A 13,503-nucleotide genomic window follows, 5' to 3' on the forward strand; every position below is an offset into this window, starting at 1 on the left:
TTGTCTACATTATAGACAATTAAATGCTCTTATTTTCTTGACTTCATTTTCTTTCATTTGGTTCTTTTAATATGACTTTGAACATCAAGACTTGCAAACCTGAATTCTTGGAAGACATGTTTAATGAGTGAAGTCTAGAGTTGTGTTTTAGAAAAACTGTTTTTTTGTTTTTTTTTTTTAACATTCTAGGCAGGTCAGTATCAAAGGAGTCTCTTAAAGAATGATGAACTACTGTTTTGTTTTTTTTTCTTTTTTTCCCCCCACAAATAGAACAAGGATCTTTCTTGTCACCGTGAATTTAATACTGTCTCTCATGTTTTCCTTTGCAATCTCTTTGACTGGATTATATTCAAGGACACAGGGGCCTCTTGTCTTTTAGGTCCATTTAAAAGTTCATTTTCGAGCTTTGACATTCAGCTCAAGAGTTTCAACAGCAATTAATCAAAAATATCCATATCAGAAACATCATTAATCTTTACTAGACAGGAGCGGTTATGTTTGTGACTAAACTTCAGTGGACTCTTTGGAGGTGGGATTTGCCATTTGCAAATGTTTTGAAAGGTAAGACAAGGCTTTGAAGCCAAGTAGGAGAAACAGTTTTAAAGAGTTAGAACCAAAATCCAAGAGTCACTCTGTGAGGCCTGGAGGAAACAGTCGTTTCTGTTGGAGGTTGTGAAAAGGGTCACTTCCAGGTTGAACACCATCTGAGTGTGAATTAGGGCACCTGGTTATCTTTCCTCCAAATTTCGGTCCTCAGCCCTTCTCTGCCCTCTCCCCTTGGATGAGCTAGTTTCTTCCTGATATCCAATTATCGCCTCAATACCTCAGTGTAGATAACTCATGGATTTGTTCAGTTACCAGTAGGTATTGAATTTCCATTACTATGATAACCATCATCATCATAGCTTCCATTTACTGAGTTCTCATTATTGCCAGAAACTGCTAGACTTTTCTGTATATTGTGGTAAGAATTGGGTATTGTGGTTAAGATGGTACAAGATCTGGAAGCCAACTGCATGGGTTTGAATAACCTTGTGGAAATTATTTAAGTTTCTGTGGCGTTGCTTCTCTCTCTGTCTCTAAGACAGAATAGAAAAGAGTACCTACCTACAGAACCTTGTTTTTTTTTTTTTTTAGATTTAAATAAAAGAAATTGTAAAATATTTAACATACTGCCTTACTCATAGTAGATTTAAATTAACATCGGTTGTAATGGTTGATGGTTATATAATAGCACAATTCTCCTAAAATATAGTTACTATGTTTTTCTAAATTATAAACATATTTGTATTCTTCATCATCATGATGTGAGCCTCTCTGCATTCTGGCTCATGAGCATAATACATTATTAGAAAAGATATCAGCCCTTGACCTCAAGTTGTACACACACACCAATAAGAAGCCTGAAAGTGTGAAATGAAAGTGTTAGTCGCTCAGTGGTGTCCAACTCTTTGCAACCCCATGGACTGTAGCCTGCCAGGCTCCTCTGTCCATGGAATTCTCTAGGCAAGAGTATCGGAGTGGGTTGCCATTCCCTTTTCCAGGGGATCTTCCCAACCCAGGCACATGCATTGCAGGCAGATTCTTTACCATCTGAGCCACAGGGAAGCCCATTAAAGGCCTGAGATAACATAAAATATTAAAAACTAATATTAACATATTAAAAGCTGAGCCCAGGATCCTCACTGTCTGTTGACAGCTTTATTCCCATCCGATTTCTAGGTATTTAGAGTCACACAATGTCAGAGATGGAAACACAGTGAATACCAAAATCCTGAGCTGTGATCACTGCAAGATGTTCCATTTACAACCAAGAGCATTTGTCTCAGTGCAGTTAAGGGATGTGGTGACAGTCACCATTAGTGGCACAGGCAGAACTCTTGACTCTGGTCCATGGCTCACACTAGTGTGTCACCCATTGGTGTCATACGATCAACTCTACTCACCATTTCAAAATATAAACTTACCATTCAACATATTGGTTACTCATTTACTACAGTTTGGAAGGCCCCATGTTTGACAAAACTCTCTCTTTCAACATGCTATATACACCGCCTTGCAATTAACCAGAACTATGCATATTGGAGCCATGTTTCAGATTTACCAGAGGCATTTGTTTGTGCAACTAAACTTCAATGGGATTTACCATTTTGCAAATGCTTTGAAAGGGAAGGCAAAGCTCTGAAGCAAAGTGGGGGGATGGGATTTTAAGAGCTCAGAGCGGACTAAAACCCAAGAGTTGTTAAACTCATTCTTTAAGGAATCATTTGTTTGTACTGCAAGATATGAGAACTTTGTCCCCTCATCTCTCACCTGTTAGGAAATCTGGTTTGTCTATAACACATTCAGTATCTGAGCACTTCTCCCATATGGTGGATGTGGCCACCCTCCTACTCCAGTATGTCATGGCCATCTCTCACTGAATTCACTGTAGGAGACCCCTACCTAGACAGCTTGCCTGTACTTTTACCCTCTGGAGTATATAGTCTTTGCAGGGAATAAACTCCATGAAGAATTGCCAAAACAATGAATTTTACGTATGAGTCAGATTATGTCCTTCCTAATTAGGATCCCCCAGTGGTGTCCCACGCGACTCAGAGGAGAGCTCAAATCCCTTTCAGTGGCCTCGGGCCACACCCTCTCCAGCTCCCTTCTCCTTTGCTCCCTGCTGGCATCTCCAATAGCTCTCCCCTCCATCCATTCCCCCTCAGGGCCCTGGCCATTTCACATTCCTTTAAAATCTCAGGGCTCTGGCCCTGGAACAATCTTCACAAAGATACGTGGGAGGCTTGCTCTTTTACTTCTTTAGCTCTTTGCTCAGAAGACCCCTTCTCAATGAGGCTTACCAAGATACCTCCTTAAATATTGTAGTGTGGTCCTGCCACATGCACACACACACACACACACACACACACACACATACACATTTGGGAATCCTTTTAGAGTTAAGGAGTTACTGTTAATAGTTATGTTGGGACAGTAGGGATAAACTGAGGCTGCCTTGGGCAAACAGAGACATCCATCCAACCGGATCTGATTGTTCTCCCTAGCATTTCCTGACTTTTGGCAGACTATAACATTTACATATTTATTATGTGTATTAGTTATTGTCTGTCTCTCCCTCTTGGAACGTAACCTCCGTGAGCATAAGGACATCTGTCTATTTTATTTATTTATTGTTTTCTAAGTGTTGAGAATAGTGCTTGACAGCCCGGCCCATAGTAGATTCTAAATAAAAGAACCCAGTTTAGACTGCTCATCTGCAGTGTTGCAAACAGTAGCCTTCTCTAATATGGCAACTAGGGTTTGAGGATCATTTATAGGTAGGAGCAGGGTCAGTTGGAGGCTATCAAACCATTACTAAGTGAATGTGATGTTATAAAGGGCCTTTGATATCACAATAATGTAAAATGTTATAGTTAGGCTGTAATGTTGCAATTATACAGTACATTTTGGGTAGGTGAAGTAGTTAATGAGATGAAAGATTTAGTGGTCAATGAATCAAAAGCAATTTAATTCACATCAGTAAATACATATATAGTTTAGTTCTATCAAAAATCTTTATAAAAATTAATGAGATGAATGTGTGTGCATGCATGCGCTCAGTTGTGTCTGATTCTTTGCGACCCCATCGACTGTATCCTCCAGACTCCTCTGTCCTTGGAGTTTTCCAGGCTAGAATACTGGAATGTGTTGCCATTTCCTGCTGCAGGGGATCTTCCCAACCCAGGGATCAAACTTGCATCTCTTGCATTGGCAGGCAGATTCTTTACCACTATATGCAAACCTAAACTCTGAATTAGAGTGATGAAATTCTAGATTTTTAATACTGGACCTGAAAGAGATACTAATGGATGGTCTAGATCTATCTCCTTTATTTGAAAAAAAGCAAATGTTTATATCATTGCTCCCAAATTATCTCCTTCTCTCCACTTTCGAGTGTCTCTGACTTGCTCCTCTTCATCTTTAAAAGCTCAGGTAGAAATTGCTCCCTAAAATTTTTCCTTTTTCCCCTCACACCAAGAAAAGGTCATATCCACAGACCAATGTGACTTCTTTCCTTATGTTATTACTTATGTTCCTTGTACATGTCCTGGGATTGTGTATGTCTCATTAAATACATTTGGCCACATCACCTTCCAGCTTATTGCTATGTCTTCTTTGTGTCTTTCAGTAAATTGTAAGTCTTCTTAGGGACAAATGCTGTAATGTTTTCATTTTTTACTTCACAGCAGTTGGCACAGTCCCTGGCATACAGTGGGCACTATATATGTATTTACTGATGTGAATTAAATTGCTTTTGATTCATTGACCACTAAATCTTTCATCTCATTAACTACTTCACCTACCCAAAATGTACTGTATAATTGCAACATTACAGCCTAACTATAACATTTTACATTATTGTGATATCAAAGGCCCTTTATAACATCACATTCACTTAGTAATGGTTTGATAGCCTCCAACTGACCCTGCTCCTACCTATAAATGATCCTCAAACCCTAGTTGCCATATTAGAGAAGGCTACTGTTTGCAACACTGCAGATGAGCAGTCTAAACTGGGTTCTTTTATTTATTAATAAAGAATTTTAAAAATGAATTTGAAGCTATCAAATATAATCTATGTCTACATGAAATCTTCTGCAGTTATAATCACTGCAGTTATAAACCAAAACATAAGTTTCTGTGTGTATTGAATGCATACACACACACACACACACACAGATCTATCATCCCCACAATGTATGAGGATACATATTACAGAACCATATCACCTAATTCCTATTATATTTGGATGACTGTTGGTCAGGTCCTCTTTGACTTGGTTGCTGAAAATTTTATCCATTACTGCTTATATTTTCTACTTCTGTACTATCCACTCTGTTTCATCCTGAGATGCTTTTACCAAAATTGTGCAACCCACCTATGTTTAACTTTGATTATATTCAAATTCTTTTGTGTTCTTGAGTCAGAAGCCAGTTCCATTTCATACATCCAAGCCTGCTTTGTAACTGAACCTTTCAACAGCCAAATACCCAGAAATAAAGGAAATACTTGAATACCTTAAATATAAATAATTTAAATATAATTTAATCAAGATTCACTCCAGATTCACCACTAGTTGTCAAATTTCTTTTATTTTGCCCTCCACAAATCTACCCTCAGAGCCTTTCACCATGAAAGCCATCCAGTATGAATTGGTGATAATCTCCATCATTTAAAAATCCTCCCTCACTTTCTCCATCAGAGAATATAACATATGGCATCTTTTTTACCATCTTTTCCCAGCATGCTGCTTTTGTCCAGTGTAGAATCAGCAATTCATATGACAGGTACACTTGATTTACAGTGTGCTGACTCCTATCCCCACCAGCATTGCCAGATTCTATCCCCTTAAATCACCATTGCAAGGAGGGGAGGAATAGACTAACATTACTGAAAATCGCAAAAAACAAAAACAGCAAAAAAAACGGTTTCTCATGAAGTTGGGTATGTCATGGGATGATCTTCCCAAAGCCATGAAGAGTCCATTGGAAATAGTTGCAAGAGTCAAGCCCTCACAATTACCAGAAATTCAAGCTGCCGAATGTATGTGTGAAAAAGATGTGCAACATACCTGCTGTCTAAAGCACCTTAAGGATAACATCCTGTTCACTTTTCACTCAGATGATATCTGTATTTCAGCAAATGTCAGCAGGTCCACACACTTTGGCAGAACAAATGTTATTTTTCCTTTCATAACTGTCCTAAGAGGAATTGTGCAATCCTATAGATTATCACAGAGAGCTCTTGTTGGCACATGGCCAAGGCAGGATACTCTGCTCCGGAGGAGGCAAATTGTGTATTAGGTTCACTGCTGGCAAATTGCTTTTTTGTGTTTGGTTTAATTTAGTTTTCATGATTTTTCCTGAGGGCTCATCCGGCCTTGCTCAACTTAACTGGTTTAACAGATCAGCTAAAGTTCAGAAGCCCTCAATCTTTCCAAGATTTCAAAATGTCTTTTTATTCCAACTCTGATTAGGACAAGGGAGAGTAACAAACATTTTACAGGTCTTAAAATCTCCAAGACAGACATTTAGAAAAAAGGGCAGGGGAGGAATTAAAATAAATTACACCAGCCATAATTTTACCCAAACTTGAAGGGAAAAAGAAGGAAGAGTAGGAAACAACTTTTAACTTTAAATGAAAGACTCTCTAAACAATGATGTCTTTAAAAATATGCTGGGCAACCCATGAATAGCAATAGTAAGATAACAAAGAAAATCCAGGATCTGTGTTCAAGACAAGAGACAAGGAGCCAAGACCCAAATGTTCTTTGGGAACTCAGATTCTACTTAAACAAACTGGCTAGAATATTCAGCCATGAGTAAGCACAGAGTTTCAGATTGGCTCTATGAGGGAAACATTACTGGAATAAAAATGTTTATAGATTTTATTATTAAACTCAACAGATGTTTTATTTTTTTTATTTTTTGGTGTTTTTTTAATTTATTTATTTTTCATTTATTTTTATTAGTTGGAGGCTAATTACTTTACAATATTGTAGTGGTTTTTGCCATACATTGACATGAATCAACGGATGTTTTAATTAGAGTTAGGTTCAGCTACATAAAATATACACACACAAGACAAAATTGAGTGATTCAGATGAGGGAGAAATTTATATCTTTCTGATATAATAGAATTCTGGAGATAAATAGTCCAATATTGAGGTAATTCATTCCTCACCGACACTCTTTGTTCTCCACAGTGTTATCACATGGCTTCAATTCACAATGTTTCCTCATGTTCCAAAACGGCTGCTGGAGCTATGGCCTGTACGTCTGCCTTCCAGGCAGGAGAAGGGGGTGAAAGCAAAAGCCAACACCTCCTGGTTGAGCTCAGCTCTACTTGAAGAACCTTCCTAGGAGAAATACGCTACTTGTTACGCTAACCAATAAGCTAGATAAACGGAGGCTGGAAAATTAAGCCTTATAGCTAGACACCTTTCTGCCATCCTAACCAAAATCCTGACTCAAGTTACTGAAAGTACAAAGAAAATGGATTCTGATTTAATCAGCTTCAATCTGTCATGCAGGTAAAGTAATGGCTTCATGAAACTGGACAGCAGACATTTTGAAACCTGTTGGCTTCTTTTAACCATTACAAGTGACACTAGTGTTAAAGAATATGCCTGCCTGTGCAGGAGACGAGAAAGACACGGGTTCTATCCCCGGGTCAGGAAGATCCCCTGGAGAAGGAAATGGCAACCCACTCCAGTATCCTGGGAAATCCCACAGACAGAGGGGCCTGGTGGGCTCCAGTCCATGGGGTTTCTAACAGTGAACACGCCTTACCCAAAGCGAGTAACTGTCATGCCATTCAGTATCCAAGAATGCATTTATCTGTATCAGTTTATCAAATTAAGTATAGTCATGAAAAATAAAGGGTAAGGCTCTGAGGAAGTAGGTACACTTAGTGGATACAAGTTAGGTACATTTTCAGGAGGGTTCCTTTATTATCATGGACATGAGTTTGTGTGAAAAAGAGGGAGAAATTTGAGAGACTCCACTGAAGGCAAATCTGCTTTACTCAAACTCGCTGATTTAAATATTAATCACATCTAAAGAAAACACCTTCATAGCAACATCTGGTGTTTGATTAGTCACCTGGACACCATTGTCTACTCAGGTTGACACATAAAGCTGACCAACACAGGTATCCAATAAATATGACCCCCCCCCCCCCACTTCTCCACCTGATTCTGAACAAATTGAGAAAAAAGACAAAAAGAGTTGCAGGTTGGAAAATCTAGCCATAACTCAAATGACAGGCAAAGGCTAGGATGGAAGCTGCACTTTTTATCTGCATGTAAGTGCGTGCAATGGAATTAGGAACCCCCTCCCCACCCCTTTCTGACAGGGAGCCGAACACAACCAGCCTGAACAGTGATGTCAGACAGGATCCACAGCATGGAGGAGCTGGCAGGAACTCACCCTGCTGCTGACAGGTTCACACTTGGAAAGACAGAAAGAGGAACCTTCTCTTTCCACATTTTACTAAGCAGGTAAGTTTCTCCCCGTCTTAAGAGGAAAGGCAGTCAAGGGGCAGAGAGGAGAGTGTTGTCAGTTACACATCCTGCACCTCAAGGGACTGTCAGGCGCCAAGAAGGATCGTTTCACCTCCCAACATCCTCCTCTCCTCACCACCATCATCATTTTTCTTCCTGATGGACCAGTGCTGTTTCTACTTCTTATCTGGACCCTTAAAAATGGAGTCTGTGAAATGGATGCTCTGGAGACTTCAGTTTGGAGGCTCAGCCCCAGACTTAGGCAGAACCCTGTATACTCCTCTACTCTGCCAACTGCATGCTTCCTACCCCTTGGGGACCACCACTTCGTGTCTCCTTCTCCAGCCCCCACTCCTACCCCTGCCAGCTTCACTGGAGTACCTGCTGGGGTTTAAAGTGTCAGACCTGGTTTAGATCTCTTGACACCTCGGAAGCAAATTCCCCATCACATGGGAAAACTGAAGACTGCTAAGTCTGTCCGTAGAGGCCCTCACGGTTTGATACTGAAGGACTCGGGCATGCCCAGGGTAGGGGAAGAGATGGGATCTTTGGATCACCCTTGACAGTGTCCCTTTAAAAAGCTCTTGCTTCCCTCCGCTGTAAAGAAATCTGGGGGCTGAAACCTGAGTGCTGACCTCATCTCTCGCCCCTGGCCCGGAATCCAAGGCTGCACCCCTCCAGTTCGCTGGAAGCAGCTTGCCTGGGCAGGACTGTGTCATATCCTGCATCAGTCAGAGTGGGAAGTAGAACTTGCCTGTAGAAGGCGGATGAGAAATTAAAGTGACCTTCGGCTGGCAGGCTGGTTCAAAATGCTTGGCAGCTTAGATCAGTTTTATGTGGTCTCCACGTGAGAGATGGTAGCGCGGGTCTCCACTGCAGCCCTTAATTCCAAAGCCAGCAGAAACCGACCGGCCTTCAAGTTTAACTTGAAGAATGTCTTTTGGTTCAAAATGGAATCGGGGCAATTCCTGAGTTACCTCTAACAGTTGCAGTGACTGGAGAAGCCTGAGGGAGCCCAGAGAATCAGCGTCTGGGGGGAGCATCTGCCTGCTCTTTTTGAGGCTGCGTGGAACTGGGGAGAGAACACAGGCTTTGGAGCTACCTCTCCCCACTAACCAGCTGTGAGACCTTCAGCAGATTATTTGACTTCTCTGGAAAACTCATTAACCTCTCCAGGCCACATTTTGAAGGCATGCTAAAGCTGACATTTCAGAGAGAACTTTTCCCTGCCTGGAGAAATTGCTGGCCAAAGTAGAAAGAGTGAGTCACATGTGTGGTTCAGATTTGAGATCTCCCCTGTGTCCTGGGTGACCTTGAGCACTTGCTCAGCCTCTCCAGGCCTCAGTTTCCTCATCTATAAAATGAAAACAAATACAACTGCCTTACAGGACACTGACTTGAGAGTTATATTTTGAAAATTAAGCATTTAGGAGTCCCCTAGAAGATGTGTTTTCTCGTCTTTCTGTGTCTTTTCCCCTGACATTTGGGGAACCAGGGTTCGAGTGTGGAATACAGACAACCCTCTCTGGATTTCTTGATTTTTTTTTTTTTTTTCGTTTGTGTCAAGTGTCTTATATTTTCCTTATGTTTGTGATACTCACAAGGAGATCTGTAGCAAAAGCAATCTCCTTGATTTCCTGGCATCAATTTGTTTATTGGGTTCTTAGAGGGGGATTTAAGTAGATAAGACGAAAAGTTCCCTGTAATTTTGGCTAAGCAATTTGACACTGATCAGAACTGGCAGCAGCTCCCTGAACTGCATTATAATTTTTTGACTGCTGCACAAATGTGCCCCACGGATCAGAGATCAGCAGGGCTGCCAAATACTTGGAGTTTCATCCTCATCAGGGAACACCAGGGAGGCTTGGAGCCCCAACCAGAGAGAGTTTTATATCCACTAAGGTCATAAAGTAGCAACATCTTATGCCAAAAACAGGCTCAAATCAAGTGATACTGATACTGATCAGAAGAGCAAGAATTAGTGTTGGTTTTTTTTCATTTGTAAAGAAAAAAAAAAAAGACTTTGGGCATGCACCTACTAATCCACGTAATAATCTGTTTAAAATATTAAGTTATGGTATTTCTTTTCTTTACTTATTATGGAAATATATTTGATTTACATTGTAGTATTAATTTACAGCCAAGTTATGCATATATACATTCTTTTTTATATTCTTTTCCATTATGGTTTATTCCAGGACACTGAATATAGTTCCCTGTGTTATACAGTTATGCTACCATATTTCTACAATGCTTAGTTTGTTCGAGGTGCTTTTCGTCCATAACCTTATTGAGTCATCCCAGGTGCAGGCACAGTGATTTCCCATTTTTAAGACAAGGATACTGAGTTTCAGGAAGAGTTAATGACTTTGCCAAAGTCACATCGCTACTTGAAAGCCCATCCTTGGAACCACTAAGATGTGCCACCCACCAAAATAGAAGCTACCACTGATGCAGACATTGGACTTTACACATACTGTCTGGGTTCACTTAAGGTAATTATCTCCACAAACCTGTAGAATTGTGGTCTTACTCCAGTTACAGATGAGGAAACTGAGGCTCAGATATACAGTCCCCTTAACCAATATCATCCATTAAAAAAAAAAATCTGGAAACTGAATCAAAGGCAAAAGTGATGACTGTCTCCATAGGACACCCTTAAACCTCACATAGATTTTCTGCCTGCCTGTTCTTCGTGCAGAGGGTGCTTTGTGACTGTGGAAAAGTTATCCACAGGAAACCCAAAGCCATCCAGCATTTCTCAGAAGTGCGCTCCACTGTTCATGACCCAGGCCAGGTTGCCACAACTGATGGGAGGAGTCAGTGATGCTCACTCAATATTCCTCAGCCGCTGTGATCTGCACACATCATGACATGACGTCTCCAAGCCCCTTTGCTGTAGGGTGGAGCCATGTGACTGATCCTGACCCATGACCTCAAGCAGATGCCACCTGTGTCACCTCTGAGACCGAAGCATTTCATTGTCAGTGTGAGGATGTCCCGAACTCTTGCTTGGCAGTGTTTGAGGCAGTAGCTGCTCAGATTGTATTCCTGAATGACTGCTTGTCCCAAGTCTGATGGACATGTTTGTAGCCTGAGTGAGAAGGAAACATTTGTGATTCTAAGCTATTGTGACTGCAGTTTTTGTCTGTTTTAATAAACCGCAACCACAGTGACTGATACAGAACCAGACCTTAAGGAGCTTTGTAGACCGCCCCCCCCAAAGGACGCTGCAGGTGTCTGGAGGTTCTATACCCAGAATCACAAACTGAAGTGTTACCGGACCAGGCCGGGCAGGGTAAATAAGGGAAGCATAAGAGAGCGTACAGTGGGAGAGAGGGGAAGGGGCGGCCCAAACTTCTTTGGGCACCTGCCAAAGAAAGGTGGGCTCCGGTTTGCCAAATCTGGCTACTTATCAGAAACATCTGGCCATTTGTGACTTTACCCAGTGGGTTTAAACACTGTGCTGGTGAAAGAAAGCTGGACTGTGGGTTAAGTTCACTCCAAGATTTTTGGTTTGCAACTCCTGCCTCAAGTTCACAATGAGGTTCCCATCTGTCTGCTGCAACTCAAAGATTTAAACCTAGTTCCTTGAGTCTTGCTGTGTGATACTGGGCATGTCAGTGATGTTGTTAGTATTCCTATCTGTAAAATGGGTTAAGTGGGAGAAAATTGGTGATTCTTAATCTTTCTTGGGTGCTTCTGCTCCCCAAAATCTCACAAGCCTACAGACGCAAGGTCTTAGGTATGGTTTTCATGGTTGATGCCATGGACCTCAACCACTGTTCTCTCTCCCTGTAATAGATCCTCGAAATCAAAGCTAAGGATCTCTGGGCTTTCCTCCATCCAAGAGCATGTCTTACTTTAACTGGAAGAATAGAGTATTTTTCTCTCTCCAGAAGATACTCAAGAGTTTCTACTTCCACTTAGGGAGTCTGTGGCTCTGATGTAGTACTTGACGGTGATCACCTAGAATGTTATCTCTAGGGCATGCATTTTGTTGTAATGTTTAAAGTGGGCCCATGGCTCTCGCCCTGACACTTTCAGTTCAATTCAGTTGCTCAGTCGTGTCCAACTCTTTGCGACCCCAAGGACTGCAGCACGCCAGACCTCCCTGTCCATCACCAACTCCCAGAGTTCACCCAAACTCATGTCCATCAAGTCGGTGATGCCAACCAACCATCTCATCCTCTGCCATCCCCTTCTCCTCCTGCCCTCAATGTTTCCCAGCATCAGGGTCTTTTCAAATGAGTCAGCTCTTTGCATCAGATGGCCAAAGTATTGGAGTTTCAGCTTCAACATCAGTCCTTCCAATGAACACCCAGGACTGATCTCCTTTAGGATGGACTGGTTGGATGTCCTTGCAGTCCACGGGACTCTCAAGAGTCTTCTCCAACACCACAGTTCAAAAGCCACCAATTCTTCAGCACCTGACACTTTATGTGGTATCTAATCAGAGGGAGACCTGATAAGCGAGTTTATGCATTTTTTTCCAGCTATGAATTTCTAGGTTCTAGTGTAATTCCAATGGTTCAAATTTAGTTATCTTTGGCCCTTTCAGCTTTATAATCCAAACCATCAACACAATGCTGCTTTGAAAAGTAATCTTTCAGAATTCACATCCAAACTGACTCTCCCTCAATGCGGGCGATGGGTGGCTTCCACTGGGAGTCTTTGAAACAAGTCTTTTTCTGTGGTCACATTGTCAGCTCTGGTCTATAACTCTTAAAAATCCATCCAGACAAGCCTTCAGATGCACTTTTCCAAAGGAACCATTGTAATATTTGTGGGGTGGAGAGCATGAAATTGCTGAAGTGTGCATCACATAAAGGGAGCAGAGTTCTCCTCCAGGTGGGTTTTGACTTCATTCCCACTTTGATAGTATGTGCTCTTAATGTTTTCGTCAGTAGCACCTTTTACTGCCTGTCTTGCATAAAGGAGGATTCTCACCCCATTTGTCAGCCTCCTAAATGTATGAAACCATTTTCTCTGGGAACTCCTTGATGTGGTTGGAATGAGACTGAAACTTCTATTAGACAACCATTCAGCTGAAATAAAATTTATCATAAAGGGCAACCCTAACATGAAATCTTTATATGTAACGGAGATGTCTAAATGCAAAACAAAAAAACCCCCAAAATGTAGTATTAAATTATGTCAAGAAACAGGTCCAAGGTCAAAGGATGAATTGGTCACCAAACGAAAACATTAAAGCTGTAGAGAAAACCAAATAATGTTTTTAATTGGTACTAAATTAATTCAAGCAAGGTAGCTACCCCAAGATGCTAGAAATTTCTGGAAGCAATCTGATTCTTCTTAACTATTCTGCCAACTTCATATATTCAGCCTATCCAGCCAATCTGTCCTGTCTAATTACTCATGTTCTTGGAATGTGTGTTCAATTCTACAAATATTAATGGGTCTTGTGTGTGTAATGCAACTTCCAAGGTCCT

At 41.2% G+C, this 13,503-nt stretch overlaps 1 long non-coding RNA gene across 2 annotated transcripts in view; it reads left to right on the plus strand.

The window, feature by feature from the left end:
• Positions 1-13,503, plus strand: part of LOC122683092 — a 207,634-nt gene that overhangs the window by 25,279 nt on the left and 168,852 nt on the right. The window lies entirely within an intron of this gene.

Source organism: Cervus elaphus, chromosome 24, assembly GCF_910594005.1.
Source record: "Cervus elaphus chromosome 24, mCerEla1.1, whole genome shotgun sequence".
NCBI lineage: Eukaryota > Metazoa > Chordata > Mammalia > Artiodactyla > Cervidae > Cervus > Cervus elaphus.